Genomic DNA, 26,544 nt, shown 5'->3' on the forward strand with positions numbered 1-26,544 from the left:
AGGGTGGGGCAAGGCAGGTGGAAGCAGCCTCCCCTGATGGCAACAGAGTCTCTCTCCCCTCTTCTCTAGTTCAGGATTCTTAATTTTGGACTGGGGACATAGTTACTGCTCATTTATTTTTCTTTTGATTATCAGCTCAAGACAGACAGCCAGACCTGCTTCCCTTTCATGGGCATACTCTCACCAGGACTAGAGATAATGGCTAAAATATTCATAATGGCTAGAAACATGTATATATTTAAGCTATGCTTAATGTTCATCTGTGAACACACATTGCTTTCAAGTCCCCAAAATGTTATGCAACGCCCCCTCATTCACCTTGTTAGCAGCCTATCCAATCAGTTGCCACTTCAGCACGATTTTCTTCTTTGTTTTCTTCTTCCTGTGTATCACATAGCCCATCAGATATGGCTATTAAAGAGAGCAAACAAAGTAAATTCAGAGTGAGGGCAATGCTTTCTGAATTGTGTTGCTCTCCCTTTCAACCAACTGAGGCTCACACATTGGGTGTTCTGTATTATCAAATCACAACACCATATGGCAGTTTCGGATTCAAGATAATGCTTTCTGCCTTGTGTTGCCTCCATGCTGCATGCATGAACACTTTCACATCTCTTTTGAGGATCACCAGAGGTGGTTGGGGCAAACGTGTTTGTGAAAGTGTTCCCCATATTTTGGCTCAGGCTGGTGTTGGAAAACCATGAATTACACACAGCACTAATTCTAAGGCTGCTTTTCAGCTGTCCCTGTTACCTTTCCGCTGCAATAATGGATACATTAAAGCAGCGTTCATTTTGCTTATGACGTTTCTCATTTGAACTGCAGTGGCATGCAAGGTCACAAAGGACGCTACAAAGGGATTAGAATAAAACCACAAGATAAAAGTGAATAAAGATTGATTTCTCTTTCATTTTTGAGTGCTGCAAATAGGTAAGCTGATTTCAGTGAGGTCATCAGTCACAAATGGACAGTAATTTGAAAATGGATTACTCCAAAGTTGCAATTTCTGCTCCACAGCAAAAAGTAGTTCAGTGCTACAAGAGACCTTATAAACTGATGGAGATCAATGCCTACTTAACATGTCATAATATAGTGGGCACACACTGCAGTGACGACAGAGTTGCTTGAATTGTTTTCTTCCTTTCTGTCTTCTCTTCTTCATTTACCACTCATAGGTGCAGTGCGGCATTGTTTTGTTCCAAAACTTCACCAGACCATTCCCCAGCCTTCTTCTGGCAAAGTGTTCGGCTTTTAGGCTGTTTTAACATGTGAACTTAAATGACAATATTTATGGTACCAGTCTTCCTTACTTGAAAGCATGTCCCACTTATTTGAGTAAAAGCTACTTCCTCCAAGTGACTACTTAGTACTGAACCCTCCATCAACTTAAACCCAAGTCCAACTAGCTTGCAGATCAGACTATAAGATATTTACCCTTACCATTGTCTGCAATAATGTTGAAGCAGGAATGAAAAACTATATCTTTATTCACATTCTGTTAGGACTAACTACAGTGTGTTCTGCGACTCGCTTAGTTTCATAAGTTTCCTCAGAAAGGATGTTAAAGGAGGAATAAAATATTTTAAAATGGCATGATGGTGAACCATCTTTCTAGTATTGGAGTGAAACACCATCTCTCAGCTTAATTGATTTCACAGGCTGGTTGAGAAGAGAAAAGGCTTATATGAAAAAGATATCTTGGGATGCCATTATAGTATATTTGACGGTCTAAGGATAAAATAGTGTAACACCCTGAGCCCCTTGAAGTGGAAATGGACTGCCTTCAAGTCGATTCTGACTTGTGGCGACCCTATGAATAGGGTTTTCATGGTAAATGGTATTCAGAGGGGGTTTACCATTGCCTTCCTTTGAGGCTGAGAGGCAGTGACTGGCCCAAGGTCAGCCAGTGAGCTTCATGGCTGTGTGGGGATTCAATTTATTTATTTATTTATTTCATTTCATTTATAAACCGCCCATAGCTAGTAGCTCTCTGGGCGGTGTACAACAGAGTTAAAATACAATGTTACAATAAAATCAATAACAAATATCAGCAAAATTTAAGCTAAAACATTAAACATAAACATTAAAATGCCTGGGAGCATAACCAGGTCTTAACCTGGCGCCTAAAGGAAAGTACTGTAGGCGCCAGGCGGATCTCTTCAGGTAGGCTGTTCCACAATTCGAGGGCCACTACAGAAAAGGCCCTAGATCTAGTAACAGTCCTCCGGGCATCTAGATGGGTTGGTACCCGGAGGAATTTGAGAGCTGAAGACACAGAAAAGCCTACCTACTCTCTCTGTGACATCCAGTTCTGTCTCTCATAACACTAGAACTCATGTTCTTACTTTGGCACAACCGTTCCAGAGATGGAGGTCTCCCAGGTCAATCTGGTCTCCCAGGTTATAGTCCAACACCTTAACCACGTAATAAATAAATAAATAGCCCACTGAAATTTTATACAGGTGCAAATATATATTTATCTGACTCTAGGGCTGCAATCCTAACCTCACTTACCCTGAAGTAAATCCCATTGAATTCAATAGGACTTCCATCTGAATATATGGTTAGGATTGTGTTGTAAGCCACTTTGTATGGGTGCCTGCAATCCAACCATTGTTGTTGCACTACTGCAACAGTCTGCCATCCACATATTAACAAAAGGGTGCACTTTTGCACCAAAAAGGGTTTAGTTCAAATTATTTAGCTCTGCACATTATGGGGTGGCAGGGGGTGGGAAAGATTTCAAACAAAGCTGTTTCTTCTGTACCTCTCTGGCATGAGAGGAAGAAAATGGCAACTGTTATGTGTTGCACTCCTTGTGCCTTCAGTTATCTGTCACTTAGCAATTACAACTGTTGTTATTAAAGGCTAGTTTCATATGCAAAAGGTTTCAGATGCCAATCTTATGGGTAGCAATAAATACTAGGGGATAAATAAATACTAGGGGATAAATAAATAGGGATACTATAGGGGGAGAATAATTAGAAGCTCTCCTTTTGAGAGGACTCTATTTGTTTTAATTGAGAACAGAATCTGGAAATTCACCTGCCACCGTTAAGATTGGAAGAGCTTAATCCTGGCCTTTATGGCAGCAGGGGGCCAAGCTTGGCGGCTGAATGTGACTACACCTGTTTCCACCACAGGCATTTGTGCCCTTTAACTTGTATCTAATCTGCTAATCATTGTTATGTTTGGAGTTTACAGCCTTTTTCTGGAGATTGCAATCAAATGTCAACATCTGGTTAATAAACCAATGACACTGTGATTATGGCATAGCAAATTAGAAGTGAGGTGTGATTTCCTGCCTTCCAGTAAGCTCCCGCAACCAAAAAAAGACAGTTTCTCTGGGTGACACTGGTTTCTCTCTCTCTCTCTCTCTCTCTCTCTCTCTCTCTGACCCTGGGAAATGAAAGTGACTCTTCAAAGGATTATTGATAGAAAAAGATTCCACTGAACAAATGCAATTGCCAATGATGTTGATGAACAAATGCCCCTTTCATTAAAATATAGGAAAACAATCTGTGTCCATTTCAGTTTCACATATGTTCATCCAGAAGTCCATTCTGTCCTATTTCCACATCAATCAATAATTTTTAAAAATTATATGAGAAGTCACATTATTTCCCCACAAAAAAGCTATTTTTTTTCTACACAAAATCACGTTTTTGTATGCAATTTATCTTAAAATACACATTTTATACCCTATTTTGAGCCAGGAATTCTAATGCAAACTTCAGAGAAGTGCAAACACCGAAGGCTGGAAACTGCTTTGTAAGAGGGATAGGAATTAACCCTGCCCCTCACCTAAGTCCCACTCCTTCGGGTAAGTATGGATACCTTTCTAGGTCCCCCACTACTTTAACTGGACTCAGATTAGCCTCAAAGGTGCTCTGTATCCTTCCCACTGGTCCCATAGCCCTGAGCAGAAAGTGCCTATCTTTACCTGGTTATTCTTCCCATGTCTTCCTGCCAAAATGTGACCAGTAAGCCTAATTAAAAATGTCTCCATGCTAACTGTCCACAATCCATCAGAGCTATATTTCACAGTAGCTGAAAACCTGCCCACAGGGCCAATGTGCAAGCAGGCCAAAAATTCCTCCTTGGCAATTCCTCCTACAACAACCAAGGAAGGTTGGGTGCATGCTGAAGAATGAAGAGAGAGGCGGGGTGTGTGCGAATAGCCTAACACCCTCTGCCGGTGCTGACATATGAGCATATAACCACATTGTCTCTGCCCTTCTTCCCTCCCTGTCCACAAAACATGCCCTGGCCAAATGCTGTGGCACAGCCTTGGGTGGGAACCTGGTAAATCTTTGTCTTCTCTTTCCTCTGTCTGGTTCACTTACTCTAAAACCTTCTGTGTAGAACGTGTAGTGGATGCCACCATATATACTATACTCTATTTAGTATTAGCAGAAGTGGGTCACATGGGAGAAGCTAGCAACATTCATTCACTCACTCACTCATTCATGCCCTATCTTTCCATGATTCAGTGCCAACATCAAGACACAACAATAAATTATAACAATAGCAAAAGAATGTAATATAATTAAGAAGCAATAGCAGAAATAAATGTACACAGCAGAAGGGTAAAAAGAAAAAAGAAAATGACAACTCAGTCACAGATTAAAAGATCAAAATTATATACATACATACATACACATATATATAACATGTAAGAAATAAAGAAATTAAAAGTCTAGAAAAATAAAAAGGTGTTTCTCTGGCACATAAAGGACGTCAGAGTAGGTGGCTGGTGAGCTGGCCTTGGGAAGAAATTCTACCGGTAGGGCTCTAACTCCCTGCTTGCCACCTGCCTCACCTCTGAAGGTGGAAGCACATATTGAAGGGGCGCTGCTGCTGATCTTAAGTGACAGGAAATACGATTCCATTCCATGCCAGCATTATGCTTCTAACGGTCCATGGCTATAATGGAATGGAAGGAGTGTCAAAGGCTCAGTGGCGTCACTAAGGTTGGTGTCACCCGGTGCGGTAACTCCTTAGCGAGCCCCCAAATGTCTTGTTGAGTGTGCGCGTGCGTGCACAAGGCCAGCCACCCATGCCCCTCGGAGGGCGCGCTCCGGAGGGGCACCCAGCCAGAGAAGCAGGCCTGGGAATGCTGGTGCACCTCCCTCGCCCCGCCGACGCTGCTCCCGGTCTCGCCCGCCCACCTGCCTGCCTCCCTCCGAGGAGTTGGCTGCTCCGACGCCGACCCGGAGCGCTTCTTGGCTCCTTTGCCGGGCAACAGCACGGGCGCCCTGTCACGCGATGGGGCGGCTCTGGGTGTCACCCCCCTCATGGTGTCACCCGGGTGCGGTCCGCACTCCTCGCACCCTGCTAGTGACACCACTGCAAAGGCTCCCCCCACAGGACCTCAGCCCTCTGGCATTACAGGATCAGTGTGGCAAGCAGACATCCTGCAGCAGCTCCCATCCTGCTGGGGCAAAATACAATAAAAATAAAAAATCAGGAGCTGCGCTATAGCCACACACTTTGCATGCAGAAGGTCCCAGGTCCAATCCTTGTCATCTCCAGGTCCTGTTTGAAATCCAGGAGACCAACTGCCACTCACTATAGACAATTCTGAGCTAGAGAGACCAATGATCTGACTTAGTATGTTCAATATGTTCATAGGCAGTAATGTCCTCTCTCTCTCTCTCTCTCTCTCTCTGTCTGTCTGTCTCTCTCTCTGCAAATGAGAGGGGGGGAAGGAGGCTGCCTGTACCTGTAGTTATTTTTTTATAAAAAAATAATAAAAACATTGCCAAATAATTGGAGGCACCTTTTTAATTGACCAAAAGGTTTTTGATCAAGCAATTTAGCTGATTTAAGGCTGTAATCCTAAAGAGCAAGGGGAAGGGGAAGAGAACACAGATACAACACAGTACCCATAGTGGATTTTTTAAAATTCAACTATTTCCTTCTCCTTTATTCACACCCCCTTTTTGGATGCATCCTTTGAATTCATGGCTTCCCCCCGTACACTCCAGTACACCCCCAATACATCCCTGGCACATACTCTTTTCAGCCCTACCAATGTTGGAGTTCTGATGCTGGTTGGACAAGGGCCACAGAGATCCAATCCTTCCAACAGCCAGGTCCATAGGGCTGCCGGGTAATTGACTCAAATGTTTGTTGCAGCGCTAATTATGGTGTGTGTATATACCACACTTGATGCCCTGCCTGCACTAATGGTGTTGTTTGGAACACACACATCCCATTCTGAGTCAAAAATATTATATATATATGAACGTAATTGTGATTAACCAAACAGAGTTTTTTATTTTATTAACAAAATGTTTCAGCTTCCGCCTTCATCAGCTGCCAACATACAAATGCTGTTACCAAGGTGGCAGTTACAGAGCTTTGCGGATGGAATGCTCAGAGGGGCTTCATTTGCAGAAGCTAAGTACTGGTGGTACTGTCCTCCAGGTTCAGGCCATGTGGTGCCAATGTGTCCAGAGAGTAAATCCAATATAGATAGATAGATAGATAGATAGATAGATAGATAGATAGATAGATAGATAGATAGATAGATAGATAGATAGATAGATAGATAGATAGATAGATAGATAGATAGATAGATAGATAGATAGATAGATAGATAGATACAGATACAGATACAGATATAGATATTTGTACAGTGGACTTTTCAACAAAGCTGTTTTTAATTCTCCATAGATTAATGCAGGCTGTATTCTGAGTAACAAAAAATCTGCTTGTTCATTGCCCTAAAATTATTACTGTTATTGTTACAACACACTTGTACTGAAACATTTCACTTGGAAGAAATTCTATATAATTTGTCTTGCTCTATTAAGATATACCATAGGATATTGCTATTTTTAACACATCCAGGTGGAATGAAGTTTATTTTGAGAGATATGTTACAGTTAACATTTTTTGTTAGAAAAGCTTCAATTCAGTCTATTAATCAGGACTGTTTTAAATTGGACTTGTTTAATGCTTCTCCGTGGAACTCAGCACCTGCTATTTTAGCCTGTGCATTATAGTGGAATGTGCTTTGGAGCTGGCATTGCCGATTAAACTATCCCCCCTTATAGAAATGTTATCATCTACCTGGGAACCCGTAATAAACTCCCCCCCATCCCTCCATTATATTTTTACATTCTGAAATTGTATTAAACATATAGAATCGTAACAGTTCCCCAGAAATTGTTTTAATTTGTAGTAAAACAATTCAGTTTTCCATAGAATTACAACACATCCTCTTTCTTTTCTAAGAATGTTAGCAAATTTATCTTCCAAAGAATGGCACTCTAACAGTGTAATGTTTTGTGGTGCATATTGCTTCATAAGCTTTATGCCTCTAAAGATGAACTCATTTGGTTTTAATTTGAGCAAGTTTTAAATTTCCATAAACTATAATGAAAATCCCTGTGTTCACATTAGCAAATGAGAATAACTAGTATTTTTTATATATGGAGTAAACCTTTGCTGACTCTGGCTCAATATTGTCATATTGTGTGTGTGTGTGTATTACCACACATTTTGAAAAACATTCTAGAATGAGAAAATATAATAAGTAGAGAGCATTTGAAGGCCACACTAGTTCTTACACTGAAGGAGTGTGAATAATCTCCCAATCTTTTGAAAGAAGAAACTGAAACACAGCCTCGGAAAAATTAGCAGAAGGATGGGCTGATTAAGCCATTCCCTTTCTGCAGTCAAATTCCCCCCACCTCACCCCAGCTACTATCCTTCCCATAAGAGAAGACATTGCAAGGTCTGTATATCGTTTCCCCTTTGGAAAAGAGAAAAGGTCCACATAACCTTTCTCCTATGGGGAAAAAAGTGGCTTCAGGAAGGCAATTTTGAGTGGATTAACAGTAGGGAAATAAGCCACTCTAATCTTCCCCCTACCATTCCTGCAGTCAAACTGCCAACCTCCAGTTGCTGCTTCTCAGGGTTTAAAGGCAGGACACTGTTAGGGTGTCTTACAGGTAACATCTCATGGTTTCCCAAACTTCTGAGTTCATTGACTCCTTGATGAGTTTATAAAGTTGTGATCAGCTCCAACCCAAATTCTTAGGAATGTAAATGAAATAAAGTCAAGCAACATCAAACATTTATTATTAATCATGAATCACCATCTTATTAAATACATTGGCATTGGCAAGGGAGGTGCACTCTGTATATGCCCATATCCTTTATTCTTGAGGCTCATAGTTCCTAATTTAATTTCTCACACTATACCTCATTAACCTCTCTTCTACCCCTAGGCCCTTTTTGGCCCCCTTTTGGCCCCTAGGTCTTTGTTCACTCCTTGCCCATTCCCATCAACACTAGGGGATCAATAGCAATCACTTTGGGAAACCCAGATCTAGTTTGATATTTCAATCAATCCAAAGCTTCACAGGCAAACGCGGAGAGCTCTAGAGAGCATGGGCATCAACAATAATTTGGATATTTCTGTTGGGTATTTGAGTCTGTTGTAAGCATAGTGGAATTGTCTTTGTTACTGAAGACAATAAGGGAAGACCCCCAGATGTTGAAGCTCCCTTGCCTGCAAAAAGCACACCTGGATCAGACACAGGGTAATATATTCTCCTACTGGGAGGAAGGGTGGGATATAAATTTAATAAATAATAATAATTCAACAATCTTTTTATTATATGTAGTATTACTATTGTCTTCCATCTATACTTGGCTATATTGAAGGAATGAATATGACATGTTTATGATGTAGTCCAGTGGTTCTCAAACTTTTTTGGTTCGCGGCACACTGTAAAACATATAAAAATTTTCTGGCGCACTTCGTGTACAAAATTAAAAATATATTAATGTATTTTAAACTATGAATAAAAATAAACTATAGAAAACTATTACTTACCCTATACAAATGGGTTTCTTCTCATTTTTAAAATATACTTTCCTAATATTTGAGGCACACCTAGCCACCTCTTAGGGCGCACCAGAGTGACTGGACGCACCGTTTGAGAATCACTGATGTAGTGACTGATAGTGTGAGCTGATTGGTCCTGATTTATTTATTTATTTATTTATTTGTTTGTTAAATTTTTATACCGCCCCACTAGCATAGCTCTCTGGGCAGTGTACAACAAAGAAGTACAAATATATACAATAAAATCCCATAATAAAATACAACAAAAATATAAGAGAATAAGAAATCTAAAAACAATTACAGCACATTTTAAAACTAAATTAAGTTAGATTAAAATGCCTTAGAAAAGAGGAAGGTTTTAACTTGGCGCCGAAAAGATAGCAATGTCGGCGCCAAGCGCACCTCATCGGGAAGACTGTTCCACAGTTCAGGGGCCACCACTGAGAAGGCCCTAGTTCTTGTTACCACCCTCCGAGCTTCTCTATGAGTCGGAACTCGGAGGAGGGCCTTCGATGTAGAACGCAGTGTATGGGCAGGTTCATATCGGGAGAGGCGTTCCAGGAGGTATTGTGGTCCCGCGCTGTATAAGGCTTTATAGGTTAAGACCAGCACTTTGAATCTGGCCCGGAAGCATATTGGAAGCCAGTGCAAGCGAGCCAGAACAGGTGTTATGTGTTCAGACCGCTTGGTCCTCGTTATCAATCTGGCCGCCGCGTTAGTCTGATCCGATTGGCCCCTATCTTATCTTTGCCATAATAAGCTGGCCTTAGGCAAGCTGTTAGCCCCCCAACTCTTCTGCAATGGGTGGATAATTGTTGTGACCTTTTTTACAGGAGATCTCTTACACATTTCTTTTTTGTATGCAACATTTTCCAGTCCTGGATTTCTTGAAAATGTAGTTGCTACTGCCTGCCTGATAAGGCACAATGTGTCAACATTTTAAATAATCTATTACACGGCAGCAAACCCAGGTTTGCTATCTAGTTCATACTTTGCAGGGAGCTGCCATCAATCCCAGCTCTCTAACATGCCTTCCTGTATGATGCATAAATCTGTCACGCCTGCTTTACATAGCACCTGTTCGTTGCATTCACATTTTACATTTTTAGGTGTACAGTTTTTTAAAAGATTAGGTATACATTTTAGATACTGAATATGTGAAGCAGGACTGAAAGATTAGGTTTGTGAGTAAATTAAATAAATTGTATTCAGATTTCACAATAAACGATGAAAAAGTGCTCATACTCAACACCTGTTACCCTGGTTTTTCTCTTCCCTGTTCTTTTCTCTTCCTTTATCTTCTTCACTGCTGATAGTTTTATTTATACTCATTTTCCAAAAACTTCTATAATGCCATCATTATGAAAAAGAGTATCATGACAGTGAATGCCATAAAATTAACAAAAATCCAGTCATAAAACAAGTACAAAATACATCACAAACGCACACAAATAGTTGTAAGCTTTTTGGGGCATATGCCTGTCTTTTCATTTATTTTTATTTATGTTGCCCTACCAAATTTCATATAGATTGATGCCGTTCAATTATTATTGTTGTTGTTATTTTATTTTATTTTATTATTATTGATGATGATGATGAAATCTCATGAAAGAGGAAAATATGCTGAGATTATTTAAAAAAGAACTCCCACTCCTCATTTTTTATTTTTTCTAATTTTAATATGGACTAGAGTGCTTTTAGTATTGTTAATTTTGTCTTCAGTATAAGCTCTCTTGGGATGGTGCTGTACTGACTGAAAGCTAGCTATACTAAGGAAGTGCTCAGCTATGGCCCACTGGCTGAAGTCAAAAGGCCAGCATCTGGTACTATTCTCTTGATATTCAATTGCTTCTTTCTTTCTGCTCTTTTCTGCTCAATGTGCAATGCAAGGAGTTGTGTTTTTCTGTTAAAGAGCCCTAGTGAAATAGCAGCCTTTTCAGCATAAATCTGTTCTCACTGCCAACACCCTGAATAAGCCAAACAGCCACAGGCCTGATGCCAGGTGAGAAGGATTTTTTAAAAAATCAAATCTATCATCTCCTTTCAAGCTGCTAGAGGCCTTTCCTTCTAAATGTGAGCCTAGCTTAGAATTGCCTATTGTATAAATCTAACAGTAAAATTACAGGGTGGTGATACATATTGCAAGCTTTTTCCATTTTATACTTAGATACAGAGCATAATAATATATTCTCTCTGTGGTGATTTTAAGGAACGCTTGATAATTTATAACAATAAATGAAGTGGTTGCATAGAGCAAAATTCAGCACATGAAGCAGTAGCCATATCTAGGTTGGAAATCTGGGTTTTCTCCTAGCAGTATCCTATAAGAATCACACAGAAGCAAAAGTGAAAAATGGCTTATCCAATTGAAACTTCATGGGGAATTTAGGTAAGCACAACATAATTACTAACTTAGGCGTCTGGTTAGGGGGTTAACACCCCTACTGATGTGGCAAATTCCATGGGACCTTTAACAGCTACTAAGTGGCCAGGGTTAGGGTTTTAGGTTTCATCTGAAAATGCAGTTCACTAGGCCATTTCCTAGTGATCTGTGATGATTATTTTTTTCTGTGTGACCAATGTTTATGCCAAGTTTAGATAAGTTGTGATTTATACGCTGAAGGGATTTCAGTCTGCAAGAGAAGAGTCTCTGCAAAACAGGGATGCTATCATGGAAAGGGCAAAATAGGAGACATTTGGTTTGGTTCACTTCAGAGAAAACAGGAGACATTCTGTGTCATGCCACAGCAGACAAGTGTCTTGCCACATGGCGACATCTGCCACATGGAGCAATTCAGAGGAGCTTCCGTTATAGCAACAGTTTCATATGAAACTGCCATCATGCTGAAATCTGTGAAAAACAAAAAATAAGGGCCCTGTTAAGAACATACGCTCCAGCATTTCATATATAGGAACACCTGCATATTATTTGTAACACCAACAGCCCAGTCCCAGACACGCCTCCTCAGAGGGAAGGCCCACTGAGTTCAATGAGGCTTGCTCCCAGGTACACTTGTATAAGACTGCAGCCTTATTCTCACAACAGAAGCAAATAAGCAGGGTGTTGAGGCTCGGCTCTCCCTGAAGGAGCAGGGAGGGGAGAGGCATGAGCTTCAGGCGCCTCAGCTGCCAGAAGGCGCGGAAGGCCCAGGAGTTGTTGAGTCTGCTCGGGACCTTGGGGGGGGGCAGTGAGCCTGAACTCCAGCCAGTTCCCACGGGTGGCGCAACCTCCAAAGAGGAGAGTGTGCCACCTCCAGTTGTTCCCGAGGACCCATCAGGGGACGCCCCAGAGATTGTGCCAACTCCTCCCTTGCCAAGCAGTTCCCAGGACACTTCCAGCGTGACGCCCCCTTCTGACCTCGAGTCTGCAGCCCAAGAGCAGGTGTCTTCCGATGAGCCGTTGGAAACATGCCCCCCTTCACCTCGTGCCCGCCGCCGCAAGAAATGGACAGGGCAGAGACAGGACTTGCGAAGGAGTCAGTGATTATGATTGAAAATGTTCCCTGCTTAAGCTGGCAGATCACAGAGGGTAGTCGCTGAGTCAACTTCCTTTACACGCCGCAGAGCATCTCTAGAGTGCCGATAGGGATTTCTAGTGAGTAAGGTTTCTATATGAAGCACAATGTCTGTGATGTATCCATTACTTTAATAAAGCAAGATTTAATTGCACCCGCGTCTCCGCCTCGTGGTTCCAGCTCTGGACGGGACACAGGGTTGAGGAACCTATGGCCTTTCATATGGTGCTGGCTGAACTCCAGCTCCCATCATCCCTGACCATGGCCATGTTGGCTGGGGCTGATGGGGGTCCAAAAACATCTGGAGGCCACATGTTTCCCATCCCTGTGAATAGGGAACGTAAAGACAAGTAAGGGATGCTGTGGATATACAGGGTGGCCCCACTTCCAATGTCCCTGCTTGAAGCCTAACCCTACACACTTCACTCTCAGCCTGAGCTGGAAGGAATCCTGGTTCTGAAGGACAGATGTGCAAATTCTCAGCTTTTCTGATAATCAGGTTTCTTGGAGGGTTACGTGTGTACCAAAGTTCAGCTTTCTTGCAAGCGTAGGAGTAGTTTTAAGTATTTTGTGCACACTGTTTGGTACACATCTAGACTCTTGCTTTGAGCAGAAAATGTGCAAATATTTTTCTTACACTGTATGGGCACCACATTTCAAGTCTCAATCACATGTGAGTAGCTTAACAATTCCAATACCCTTGTAAATCAGAATAAAACAGGCTGCAATTTATTTAATGTTTTACTTGCTACCCGCAGTTGCTCTTCACTGGGACTGCAGTCCTAAACTCACTTGTTCAGAATAAGTTCCATTAAACACAGTGGGGCTTACCTCTGAGTAGACATGCCCAGGTATGGCTGATAAACCTGTTTGCCACAGTGTGAGCGACATATAAAGAAAATCAATCAATGTATCATTATGGTATTATTTGTTTGTTTTTTGCCATTCCTGTATCTGAATTGAAAAATAGATCTATTTGTTAAGAAAAGAGGAAAGCAAGAAAGTCCTGTGACAGGATTTATATAGAGTATAGAAGTTCACATAATAAAATTGGCTATGATGCCATTGAATAAAGATGGAGGGGAGGGGCTGAGGAATATATATTTACCTCAGGTTCTATATGTGTGGAGAAGGAGGGCTGCATGGAATCTGTCCCTTTAATTTCAGAGATATGTGTGCCACTGTGCACTGATGGCATTATTCTTTGGGACAGTCATTTGCACAAGCAGATACATTGTTTTCACAAATGCGATACAAATCATGGTTGTGGATTGCTTCTGTATTAATTCTCACAACTGTGCATCATGTTCTGCTTTCAAAGGCATAGACTATAGAAAAGACTGTGCAGAACTATCGTCTCACAAAAGCATGCATAATTAAGCTTCTGCTTTCTTTGTGTGTAGATTCAACTATGCTACTTGGAAACCTGCTGCTTTTCAGGATACATTTTCAACAGCAAGTGTTTGGTTTTCACTTTGAGAGCAGAAACTATGGATGTGTGTGGCATCCCCAGAGAGGATGTCTATTTTGTATTTGTGAAGAAAACACCCAATTCAAATTCTAGGTAATGGTAGATGTTACAGTTTCCTAGGGAACCCTGAGGCAAAACAAGCATGGGCGCATAGAATTCTAGAGACATACAGTCAAAGATGTGGCTGGTTATTTTGAACTGATATGTGAAATGCAGAATATCACATGTACCAAATCTCTATGTGCATCCTGCCCAAAAGTCCTATGTAAAGGTTTTCTCTACCTTCCTCTTTCCTCTCTTTTGAAAGAGGTGTCGTTACAAAACTAGGTCCTTTGGTAGGAACCCGTAGCTAATAATCACGGTATTACTCCTCAATTGCCCTTGAATATGTACTGATTTGTGTCATGTTCTCTTTTGATTCATTTTCTTTTGACCAGAACACCAGTCAGACAACTAACTGCATATCTGGCATGCATATCACGACAGGCAATGTGCGCCTGCGTACATCATGCACACAGGTGTTCCAGTCTATATCCTTTGCCCTGCCAGCAGTTTCTTTTCCCCTCTCAATTGGCAATCAAGACTTTTGGCAGTCTCATTTGGATGGTTAACAGAAATGCATGAAGCAAGTGTAGCCCACCCACTGTGAATGAATGAAGGCTCATTCAGCTTCTCTTGTCACTTCCTGGTCATTCTCATTCCTCAAGCAGCACGTCAAAAGGAGCATGTGAATCATCTTGGAAATATTTCCAGATTAATTGGGGTGGGGGGTTGATAGAGAAAGGATGGGAGTGATTTCCCTAGCAAAGCCCTATGCAGATGAAGCATGAAGTGTCCAGGTTGTTTTTGTGAAATACTGCTTGTTTTCTTACTCATCTCTTTGACTATCTTTACGAAAGCACACAGAGAGGTCAAATGACTATCCCCAAGGTCAGTATGAGTCAATGCCTGCATTCAGACTGAACCACCACCATCCGCTTGACTCCCGATCTTTTGTTCTAGCCACTAAAACCACCCAGAATTAATTGGTGCGGCCTTCCAGCACATGGCAGCAAGTGGTTTCCTTTATGCTTCTGACAATACTGTGGTAGGATTTTCATGCCAAAGTTATAAAAAAAAAAAGTTGCTGCAGAACAGAAATCACAAAATGTATGAAGAGGGCTATATACAAAACTGGGGAACTTTGTCCTAGAAACAGAGAGTGTCCTATGCTTCATGTAAAGTAATCTAAGTATTTCCCACAAAGGACTGTTTCCTTTTATGTCAGCCTTTCCTTGAGAATATTTTTGCTGTGACCAAGCTTTTCATAGCATGGGGAAAAGTGAAGTCAGAACAACTGTTGTTTGCATTTCCCTCTCTGAAAGCCCTAATTGGAAGAGTTGTTACCCCACATTTCACTTCAGATGAAACTGGAAGTTGATTCAGACATTTGGGGTGGGAGACATGTACAGAGCTTAGGGATGAAAAAAAGGAGTATTGATATAATCAGCAACCTCTTACAACATGCCTAATTCAGATACACACATTCACAGGTGTAAATCTGGGTGTTACCTGCCTCTGTCCAGTACTGGATGTCCTGTTCAGTTTGGGACTCAGTAAGAAACTGTCCATGCAGTGGAAAAAGTTAATAAGAGGGTTAATGTTGCCAATGAATGTCACCTGCAGTGAACTTTGGGGACAAATGTATTAGTTCCAGCTTGGAAGAAACATGAGTTTAGATAAGACTAGGAAAATTCCTCACAGGGTAACCTACCAACTTCTATGAAAAGCAAAACTCAAATCTAAATTGGAGGATCCTGTTCAGGCAAATTAAATAAATAAATAATGGCTGAGGGAGGCTGGAAGAGTGTTAGGAATGCTGACAAAAAATTCTCAAGGAGAAGGGGGGATCCACACTAGTGATGGGCAAGAATTTTGATTCAGTTCATATTTCAAGCCAAAACGATCAAATCCATACTTTCTGAAGAATATGAGAACTGAAACACAGCCACCCTTCACAATTCACACTTATTCAAATGTTGCTATGACGTTCACCAACCAACCAATGTTCACAAAATGTATGTATTAGGGGAAGATGTGCATAAAAATGGATATATGAGTGAAAATAACACGCAAGAACGCATTATAAGACAGAAATGGCTTGCAAAAATGTGTACATTCGTCACAACTGCCTGAAATGTATGTATTAGGAGAAATTCACACTTAAATGCTGGAGAATATTATTATTGTTATTAAATTTATTTATACCCCGCCTTTTGTCCAAAGCCCTCAAGGCAGCTTACAAAGAAAAATGAACACAAGTATAAAAATTCATCAGTAAAAGCAATACAATTTACAAAAACTAAACTAAATAACAAATAACATTATTAAGAAAAAAATGTCCTTCTATGCAAGCCTCACAAGGGTCTGTCCTATCCTTTTGACCCTCCGCAAGAGTTTGTTGCCACATTCCAAAGTGGGTGAAGTTGACTTGGCATTTGGACTTCTTGGTCATGGAGCACCCACTTGCCCAGGATGTATTCCACGTTGTTGTGCACTGTGTTGTCGTCACACCCCTGGTATGGCTAGCTATTAAACGCGACGTTGATAGCATATCTCTTCGCTCCGGGCTTGCTGATGTGGACCGCAAGGCCATTTTCCCCAAACTAAGCCCACTCTTCATTGTCCCTTCATCTTCTGCATTTATGACCATTCTTCTCAGCTGAGACTCTAAAGTGTTGTCGTATTCTGTCATGGTGTTGATGCCATCACTCATTCCACAAGCAGCTCTGATTGTACCAGTTTCTTGTCCCTGTGCCCGCACCATGGTCCTAGAATCAGTTTCATTTTCTTCTGAATTTTCTTCATCATCATGATACATCTCACGCTGAATTTTCCTGAATTTTCAATTTAATATCCATTGCCTCATTAATCAGGACTCGCGGGATGAAAACTCCTTTAGCACTTTTAACGAATGGATGCTGGAGCAGCTGCGTGGCAGTGGCTCTTTTTTCTGGACATTTCACAAGACACTGTTTTACAAAGTCTGTGAATTCATCTGACCAGAGTTCTGTCTTTCGGAAGGTTGGAGGTGGATTTGTTGGAATCATGAAAATTGCCCTCATAGGGTGAATATCAGCATACGGTGGCTTTCCTTCAGCCATTTCAATGGCAGTCATGCCCAGAGACCAGATGTCTACTAGACAATTGTATCCAATTTCTTGGATTACTTCAGGTGCCATCCAAAACGGAGTTCCTATCACTGTTTTTCTTTTTGCCATGGTATCTGCAATTTGGTCAGCTACCCCAAAATCTGCAAGTTTAACATAATAATAATAATAATAATAATAATAATAATAATAATAATAATAATAATAATAATAATAAAATTTTCTTTATGAGTCGCTTATCTGGCCGAATTAACGGCCACTCTAGGTGATGTACATTACACAATAAAATACAATATAAAAAACCACAATCAATGAGTAATCTAAAAAAAACCCTTCCAGTTAATAACAGCATAAAAATTAATCCACTCCAGAGATCCTGTAGGCCTGCCTGAATAGCCAGGTCTTCGAGGCCCGGCGGAACCCCATCAGGGAGGGGGCATGGCGAAGGTCAGAAGGCAGGGAATTCCAGAGGGTGGGAGCCACAATTGAAAATGCTCTCTCTCTGGTCCGCACCAGTCTAGCAGTTTTAACTGGCGGGACCGAGAGGAGGTCTTGTGTGGCTGATCTTGTCAGGTGGCATAACTGATGATGCTGGAGGCACTCCTTCAGATAAACTGGGCCAAAACCGTATATGACCTTCTGTATTGAGTAGTATGTTGCCAGCTTTATGTCACGATGTATTTTCCTCATGAAATTGAGGTATTCCAGTCCTTTGAGTGTTGATTGTATTATCGTAGCAATTTCATCTTCCATCAATGTTATATTCCATGACAATCCAGAGGTCCGTGTTCTTAAAATAGCTGCCATAATATTTGACTACATGAGGACTATCACATTGCTGCATTATGGATATCTCTTTAATGATCTCCTGCAAGTCAGACTCAACAGGAACTTGCTTAATTGCAACAACTTGGCCTGTTTCTTTATAGATAGCTTTGAAAACACTGCCCTAGGACCCTTCTCCAAGTTTTTCTAGCACATCATACACTTCTGGTTGTTTTGTCAAACTATCTTCATCTAACTTCCTTAGCTGCCAGCTGCCGGCGCGGGTGACATAGCTGCACAGTCTCCATGGCCGCAGGAAGAGCCGCCATGTGAGGGAGGTGGTGAGGGTCGGCGCACCTTATTGCCGCTGACCGCCGCTCCATCTCAGACACCCTCCTTCACTTCTAAGCACTTCTGACTGAACCTCACAGCCCCGCCTCCTGAACACCAAGGACACTTCCGCCTCGCAGCCCAAATCCCGCCCATTAGCCAGAAACCAGGGGAGGGGGGAAATTATTGATATTAATGAATATTTTTTTTTAAAAAATGCAAATTACTGCAGAAATGTGGAGAACTCAGTTTAACATTGGAAAAAATGAGAACCTGTGAATTGACAGATCTTTCCACCTATAATCCACACATGTTTAGCTATGTAGCTCTTATATTGCCTGAAGAAAATATATCCCTTACAGACTGAAAATCATACATCCTTGGCTTAGAATGGGAATTTTGTTGTTCCAAAATGCTTGTATTTAACTACAAGATAACAATTATGATTCCTGACTTCTTATCTGGCTTGGATTTATCCTCTCCCTCCCATCACCCACAGAAGAGTCTCCAATTGCTCCCACCAACTTATCTGGCTGCTGCTCCAGCAGTAGGAGGAAGAAAAGGATGGGGTCTTTTCCCCCTTCTCTGTCTGGGGCTAAAGCATGGCTACATCAGTGAGCCAGCACATGGAGTTCTGGAAAATGTGATTTTCTAAGTCTACCAATGTCCTGTGGATGGGGTTAGCAGGTTTGCAAATGGGTGAGGTTGAAACCAGATCCAGTTGTACTTCCAGTGATGTAATGAGGGGTTCTGAGGTTATGATCAGACCATACCATGGTCCTGATGATATTGGGGGGGAGGCATAACTGGGTCTGAACTGAGATTTTCTCAACTGAAGAGGGGGGAATCATTTGGTTTTCCAAGCCCAAGTACAAATTGCACTGGGCATGGTTGGTTTGCCCATCACTCATTATCTTTATTCTCTAAAGAATTTCATTTAAAGAGCTGGAAAGTTAACACTTCTGGATTTCAAAATCTTTTATTATGTAAATCCCCTCCAGAGCTTACCCTAACCTGTTTCCAGGATCAGCTTCCTTACCATATGGGGTGGAAAATGAATGTCTAAAGATCCATTTTGTGTAAGTCTGTCAGCTTGTCTTAGAAATATGCAACAACTATAGTTCTTCCCTTGTCCAAAATAGTGGATGCTAGTGCTAACTCACTCATTTTTTTAAAGTGGATGTTTTCCAACAAGGATACCTAGAAATAGGTATTAATTAATTAATTAATGTCCTGCCCTTCCTCCTAGAAGATAGTTTCCTTATTTTTATTTTTAAAAATTAATCTCCCATTCCCTTCCTTTTGCGGCAGCTTAAATAATGAAAAGTAAAAGTAATGCTATTGTACAAAAGAATTAACCCCCTTAAAACACTATTTTTCAACAATCAAGATAAAACCCCAAACAGCTGTGCCAGTTTAACCAAAGGCCTGTTTGAACAGAAAGATGCTGGCTCACTAAGAATGGCATGTGAGAGGACCTGGTGGGCTCTCTCCCTGCTCCTCTCCTTCTCAACTGCTAGAGGTAAGTAGAAGTTACTTTGGTAATATTTATAATGAAGTCCCTCAAAATAGGTTTCATAGACCCCAGTTACAAGTACCTCCTGGAATTTCTACAGGTTTTTTTCAGGGCAGAATTTGGATTATACTTGTTGAAATGTGGATAGTTATGGCACCTATTTATGTACTGATTCACATGTTTCAAACTGTCCCTGTTTATGTCGGATAAGTCCTGTTTTCTGGTGCTGGTCTCTAGTAAAACACTACTCCTGTTTTGTCTTGGGGAGGGGTCTTAATTTGTCAGAGTTTCCATTTGTCAGGTTTCAGTTGCCTCCTTTGGGATCTCTGAAGGATAATCTGAATGAGGAGCAGATGGAATGTGATTCTAGTGTTTGAGGTGCGGTTGTAGTTTGTCTGAAACAACCAGATCCAATGAGAGATGAAACATTCTATTATACTTCATTAGGAAACTGTAATGGTCAGTTCGCTAACACAGAAGGCAGTACAGCCCAGGCTGTTGCAAAGTAAATGCAATACATTGCATGCAGAAAAGAGATCTCAGCAATGCATAATTGGTCTGTGCAAGTGATTTAGTAGTCCTTGGCATGATGGTGTTACAAATATACCTATCCGATTTTAATCAGGGACGTTGGAAGATATGCAACTTTGCTCTAATGTTTTGAGGAAAGTAGACTACCCAAAAACATCTTATAGAGCAGGTGACAAAATGTAATCAAATTTGCTGATGGCTAAAGTGTAATCACAGGATGTGCAATATTGATCATTAAGATTCTTGACTTTTGACTGAGTACAAGAGTATATTGTATTATATGGGGGGCTTGTTTGCAGACTTGCAAAGGACCTGATGATTGATCTACGGCTCAGGTTTTTCTTTTTTGTTTTATAAAAATGAGCCATATTTTGGAGTGGTATTGGCATGCTTTGTCTTCTCTTTCTTTCAAGCTTTTAGCTAAATCTGCAAAAATCAAGCCATATCTCGAAGGTTAACACGTATTTTTTTCTGTGTGGTTTTGTATATGTGGTGTGCATGGTATGAAAAGAACAGATCATAATTTGCTATATTGTTCAATTTATGACAATACAAGAAAGGATATTCGCTTGAGTTATTGAGACATATTGAAAATGAAAATGATGAATCAAAGGTGAAATTTCTTCTATACAATCAAATATACCTATGCCAATTTCATGGTTGCTACATTCACTCAGGATAGCAGGAGAATGTTTTTGCATATAAAAAGTGGTGACTGGAAGTGATGTTATTGTCAAGATCAGATCACCCTCATAGAACAGACTGGTTTTATTTTATTATGATTTTATGCTGTTTCCAGCAAAGACTACGATGCAAAGAGTTATTTCAGGTGTGCCAAGAGTTTGGGTAGGCCCAGTGGAACTTTTGGCTTTCCCTCTCTGCTTTAAGCAGCCAACCCCTGTGCCAGATTACAGTGTGGTCTGGTGGGCTGCTTTCACACTGCACTTTATTCCATTATTCTGATGATTTCTTACCTGCTACTTTGCGCATTATCTTTGATCTTTCACATCACGTACAAGCTAGTTCTGGAATTCTAGGGAAATATAGTGCAAGTTAGCGTTAGTTTTCGTGTTAGATGATACCAGAAATAACCAGTTTGCAAGCTTGGGAATCCGGAAAATTGTGGGAGCTTTTCACTAGCTGCAGCTGCTCACATGACAGGCATCCCAGCATGCAGTGTGTTCCCGCCCTTTAGGAGCATGGGATTTTTTTGTCTGATGAAAACTGTACCAGTATTCCAGCGTAGACACAGGTAGCAGCAGCCTTTCACGCACACACACCTGTGTCTCTACAACTAAGCACAGAGGGGTTGCATGGCAACAGGATGAGATCTTAGACCTCCCACACAGTGGGGAACACAGTGTGCATGTGTATAATGGGTGTAGGGACGAAAACAATATGTTCATTGCAGCCATGTAAAAGACAGTTGCACAAAATGCCAACATATCGGCTGAAAAAGCTGCTGTTCTTTAATGCCACGGGTACTGCAGTGTGAAAGGAATTTTAGAAATCAGGACAGAAGCACTACCATTTTCATCCGTTAAACTAACGCAATAAGCCCCATGTCTGAAAGCAGCCATGTTTGGAGTGTTAGAGATGGACTGGAGATACTTGGAGTAAAACCCCACTTGAGCCACAAAGATCACTGTGTGACCCAGAGCCAGTCACTATCTCTCAGGCTAAACAGGGTTGTTGAGATAAAGTGAAGTAACCTTATCCAATTATGCCGCTTCCTTAAAGAATGCTGGAATATAACTGCGAGTAGCAGGAATGATCATAATCACAAACAGCTTTTGCAAGTCCTCTTGGTTTCAAAAGAGGACTTCCATGTTGGGCAGTGAAGCAGGGGACTTTTGTTCAATAAGCGCAAGGTCAAAGCCTCCTGTTGTATAGTTTTTGAACCTACTCACTGCATTTTGTTTTATGTACTTCTGAGCTAATGTTATTGTTTAGATCTGTGTGGTAGCTACAAGGAATAAACTGATGATAATAACAACAACAGGAGCAAGGAGGGGAGGAACCATCCAGCCAAAGATGGAACTGTGTCTGACAAGGTGGAAGGAAAGAGAAAAATGATTTATGTGGCTGGTTAGGCAAGTGACTGGTTTTTGTTCTAAAGCTTATTAAACACCCTCTGCATGATGCTAAAAGCCATTCTACACATTATGCATAATGAGACAGCAGATTGCAGTGGTAAGATTCTGGTCTATACCACTTCAGACTACAGTTGCCTGGCATTTTTTAATGCTCCCGCATACAGAAAGCTCCCTACATGTAGCAAACTAGCACAAAAGAAAGACAGGTTCAGTCAGAACCTCTTTTTCTGATGTGTTGCTTTGCTATGGAAGTTTTTTGCACTGGGGAGCCTTTAGAAATATTCCCCACCTCCAATATTTGGAGTTTAAAGTAGTATGTTCTCATGAACCTATAAAAATGTGCATATCAGCCCATCTCTTTATTTTATGGTTAAAATGAAGACAGTGATACTATTGCCCATTAGAGTGGCAAAGTCTTCGTGACAGTCCCTATGTTGTTAAAATTTTATAGGTGTTAATTCACTGTTTGTTACATTTGCACCACACTCTTCCTTCTTGTGGTAGACAGGGAAACAATCCCATTTCATCCTCAAAATTTATGAGATATTGATTTATTTATATCCACGTTTCTGTTTGGTTTAAATGAAATAGGAACAGTTTGTAGTCCTATTTCTTAGCAAAGTATTTACACAGCAGCGGAACTTAGAATAACCAGTCCCACCTTCCCCTCTCATGCACACTACTTAAATTGAAATAAACAACAGTCTTCTTAGGTAAAAAGTATAGAGAATGTTTACTCACGACCTTTCATAGTTCAGGAAACATAGGCTCTAGCTTGGATAGAAAAATAGAAGTCTTAGTCCATGGTAATGGTCATCTTGGAAGAGAAGCATATGATGCTTCTCACTCCCTCCAGCTTAATAGAGAATATGCTAAAGAGATCAACATCCTTTAAACAAAGAAGGAGGGAGAGAAGTAAATAACCCCACCCTTTAAGGAAGTTACATCATGGTAAACAAGCACAGAGATGTCCCCCAATTCTAGCTAGAAGGGGCATCTCCTTATCAGTGGGGATGCATGCAAGTTTGTTTATCCCAACAGTTTTCCCCCAAGGATCTCAAGGTAATGTACATGGTTCTCCCCTCCTCATTTCATCATTACAACCCTGTGAGGTAGATTAGCCTGAGAGATAGTGTCTCAAGGTCAATTCATGAAGCTTCATGGTCAAGCTTCATGGCTGAGTGGGGATTCAAACCCTGGTGTCCCAGGTCATAGTCCAACACCTTAGCCACTACACCACACTGGCTCTCAAATGAGAAACCAGGAGGACCAAATTTGACAGGTTCTTCCATCCCTATGACATTACATAAACAGTTGCATCCAAAAATCAGAGTCATCCTCTCAATGTTTGCTATTACATAAGAAGCTGCTTTATACTGAGTCAGACTATTGGTCCATCTAGCTCAGTGCTGTCAAAGCTGACTGGCAATGTCTGACCAGGGAGTCTCTCCTAGCCCTACCTGGAGATGTGTGGATTGAACCTGGGACCCTCTGTATGCAAAGCATACAGCTATGGCTGAATGCGCACAACAGGGCCCAAGATCACCCAGTGAGTTTCATAACTGAGCAGGAATTTAAACTCAGGTCTTCCAAAACTGTACCTGCCACTCCCCCACTGCACTAACTCTCGGGCTTGGACTACGTATGCTGCTAAATGTGGTAAAATCAATATTTTAGAGTATACCACTTCAGACTAGGGATGTATGAACCTGTGCTGCATGTGAAAGTAAGGTTGTCATTTTTCTCCTTGCACACTGAATTTCCATTGTTTATGTTTCTTTTGTTAGCCTGGCACATTCCTATATGTTGGGGAGAATGGGTCTTTGCATAATTGATGGCTAAGCAGGGGAAATGGGTGGGGCTCCCCAGGGCCTGGCAAGCCACACTAAGAGTAGCTGAGAGCTAGATGCCGTTTGAGGGCTTTAGATTGCCTGCATGTGTTTTAGAATATATGTGAGACAAATGGTGTCCCATAGCTTTTCTAGGAATAGGGTGTTTGCGTGATCTTTATTTATGGAATTTTTCAGGCAAGGGAACAGAGATTGTATTTCCTCTGCAGAGTTTCAAATATAATTACATCCTTATTGCATTAATTTCCACTGTGACTAGTGAAGAACAATACCCCACTTCATAAGGCCATGTGGATGGCTTAAAATATTTTACACAAGGGAAAGGAAGTCCTTTGGTTTTATCGACATATAAATAAAGAATTGACTCTGTTTCACTTAAATTATAACCCCTCTGTTGCCATCCTACATGCTACAAGTCTATGACCCTGAGCCATAGATGAGTCTATAGGTTACCGGGAGAAACACTTCATTGCACTTTCAGCAATAAAAAGGGTAATTGGCTTCCTGCATTATATATAATTATCCACTGATGCTTCTCATTTGCTAGCAGTTTGGGATGCCTCCTGATAATCAGAACTCCCAGTTAGTTACAGTTATTTAACAGGATTTTTTTTTCCCTGCAAGATGGCCGTTTATTGTGCAGAAGGTCACAACTCCTTAATGGGTCCTTCTTGCCTTAACATGTGCCAGTTGTTGTAATATCTGGGGTTGCGGGATTTTCAGCAACTGAAACAGCATAGCGGCTCTTACTGACAGTAAGAACTTAATATTTTGTCTACACCAAAACAATGTCAGTAAAAATAAGATTCGTGCATGCATGGGTGTGTGCATGGGGTGGGCAGAATTCCCAGTGTTTTGAGGAATGCCCATAAAATGCAAGGCTTGTATTGAAAGAATAAACCTCCAGAAACTCTCCACTTTGCGTTTCAAAAAAAAAAGGAAAGGGGATCCCAACATTCACTTTTCACTCAGCATCAAGGGCATTGTCAGGAGGTGCTAAGAAGGCCTGAGCCTCAGATCTTTTGTGCCGGTCCCCAGATATCATGCCCTTTCCCCCATTTTTTGTAAAAAAGAAACACTGTTCTTGTTTTTTACTCTACTTGCTGGCAACTGGATGGACCGCAAAGCCCAGTGCTGGTGAGACCCCAGCTATCCATCACTTTAATTCCCCAGAGACACTTGTTTTATTTTTTTAACAGTTTTTATTAGATTTTGAATATTTTATGTGCAAAAAGAAAAAACAATACATGCAAGGGGAAAAAACATACTCACACAAATACACTAAACAATAATTAAGGAAATAATGACATTTACAATAAACAATTGTTATGTACCTATGTGGAGACAGAGAGGGAGAACACAAGAACATAAGAAGAGCCTGCTGGATCAGGCCAATGGCCCATCTAGTCCAGCATCCTGTTCTCACAGTGGCCAACCAGGGAGATTTGATTATTGGCCCCAACTTGCCCATTGTTCATTGTTTATGCAATCAAGTCTGTGTAGGAAGTCCATATATCCAATCGGTTTCCATCCTTTCCCCACTTATAGAAGGCCACTTTCTCATAAGCTGCTTGTTGGGTCACGTTTTCGGTCCACTGTAGGATTGGGGGAGAGGATCTTTTCTTCGACTATCGAAGAGTTAAGCTTTTAGTCACCATGAGTGTTTACAGCAGCCAATCACGTTGCCCTTCAGTCAAGTTCCAAAGGGTTGGTACTTAATTCAAAAAGATGCCGACATCTTTGAAACTCAGGGATGTGTCTAGAACCATATTTATGTGGCTGATTACCTCTGGCCAAAATGTCACAACTTTTGAACAAGAACATGGCATGTAACACAGTGTTGCGCGAGAGGCATCACAGCACCCACACCTATCTGTTGTGGGGGTCTAGTACACAATAAAGATGGCTTTTTGCTGTGTTAGGTGTAGCTTAATATCCACAGCAACCAATCTGAACGAGGTTAATATTGTTTTCCACTACCTAACATGCACAGGACATTCCAACTTGCAGCCCTTGTTCGAGTTTTATCATGTGCAGAAGAAGCTGCTCTTGGTGACAGATTGCAGGTGGGGCTAAGGACCCAATCCACATACAGCATACTGGGCCCACTGTCACCTCATAGTTCAGAGAAAACCCTGATGGCCATAGTTTCCCATTGTTTAAAAGTCAGCCTAAATTTGCATCTCTACATATAAATGAGCATATGTAAATTTGCGTGATGGATTTGTACCTTGCAATACCCCTTCTCACCAGGGGTTTGGCAGGAAAGGGAAACCTCTAATTTATTCTTGGAGGAAGGAACAGACTGCATAGCAAGAACTAAGTGCTCCTGTCTTGGGTTGGTGCTCCACACATGTTCCTTCATCCACAATGTAGAAAGCACAAAAGAAAAGAACAGCCAAGTCCAGGAGCAGCTGGTACAGTGGGGTAGAGCTGCACTGGTGCCCTCCCAACA

The 26,544-nt window shown here is 41.2% G+C and overlaps 1 protein-coding gene and 1 pseudogene across 1 annotated transcript in view; one reads left to right on the forward strand and one right to left on the reverse strand.

The window, feature by feature from the left end:
• Positions 1-330: 330 nt before the first annotated feature.
• LOC133363369 (serine/threonine-protein kinase 4-like) lies at positions 331-18,074 on the reverse strand (annotated as a pseudogene).
• Positions 18,075-19,565: 1,491 nt separating this feature from the next.
• Positions 19,566-26,544, forward strand: part of SEMA3A (semaphorin 3A) — a 332,620-nt gene continuing 325,641 nt past the window's right edge. Inside the window, exon 1 of the mRNA XM_061582314.1 lies at positions 19,566-19,618. The gene's annotated coding sequence lies outside the window, so the exon portion shown is untranslated. The remainder of the gene's footprint in view (positions 19,619-26,544) is intronic.

This window comes from Rhineura floridana, chromosome 8 (genome assembly GCF_030035675.1).
Source record: "Rhineura floridana isolate rRhiFlo1 chromosome 8, rRhiFlo1.hap2, whole genome shotgun sequence".
NCBI lineage: Eukaryota > Metazoa > Chordata > Lepidosauria > Squamata > Rhineuridae > Rhineura > Rhineura floridana.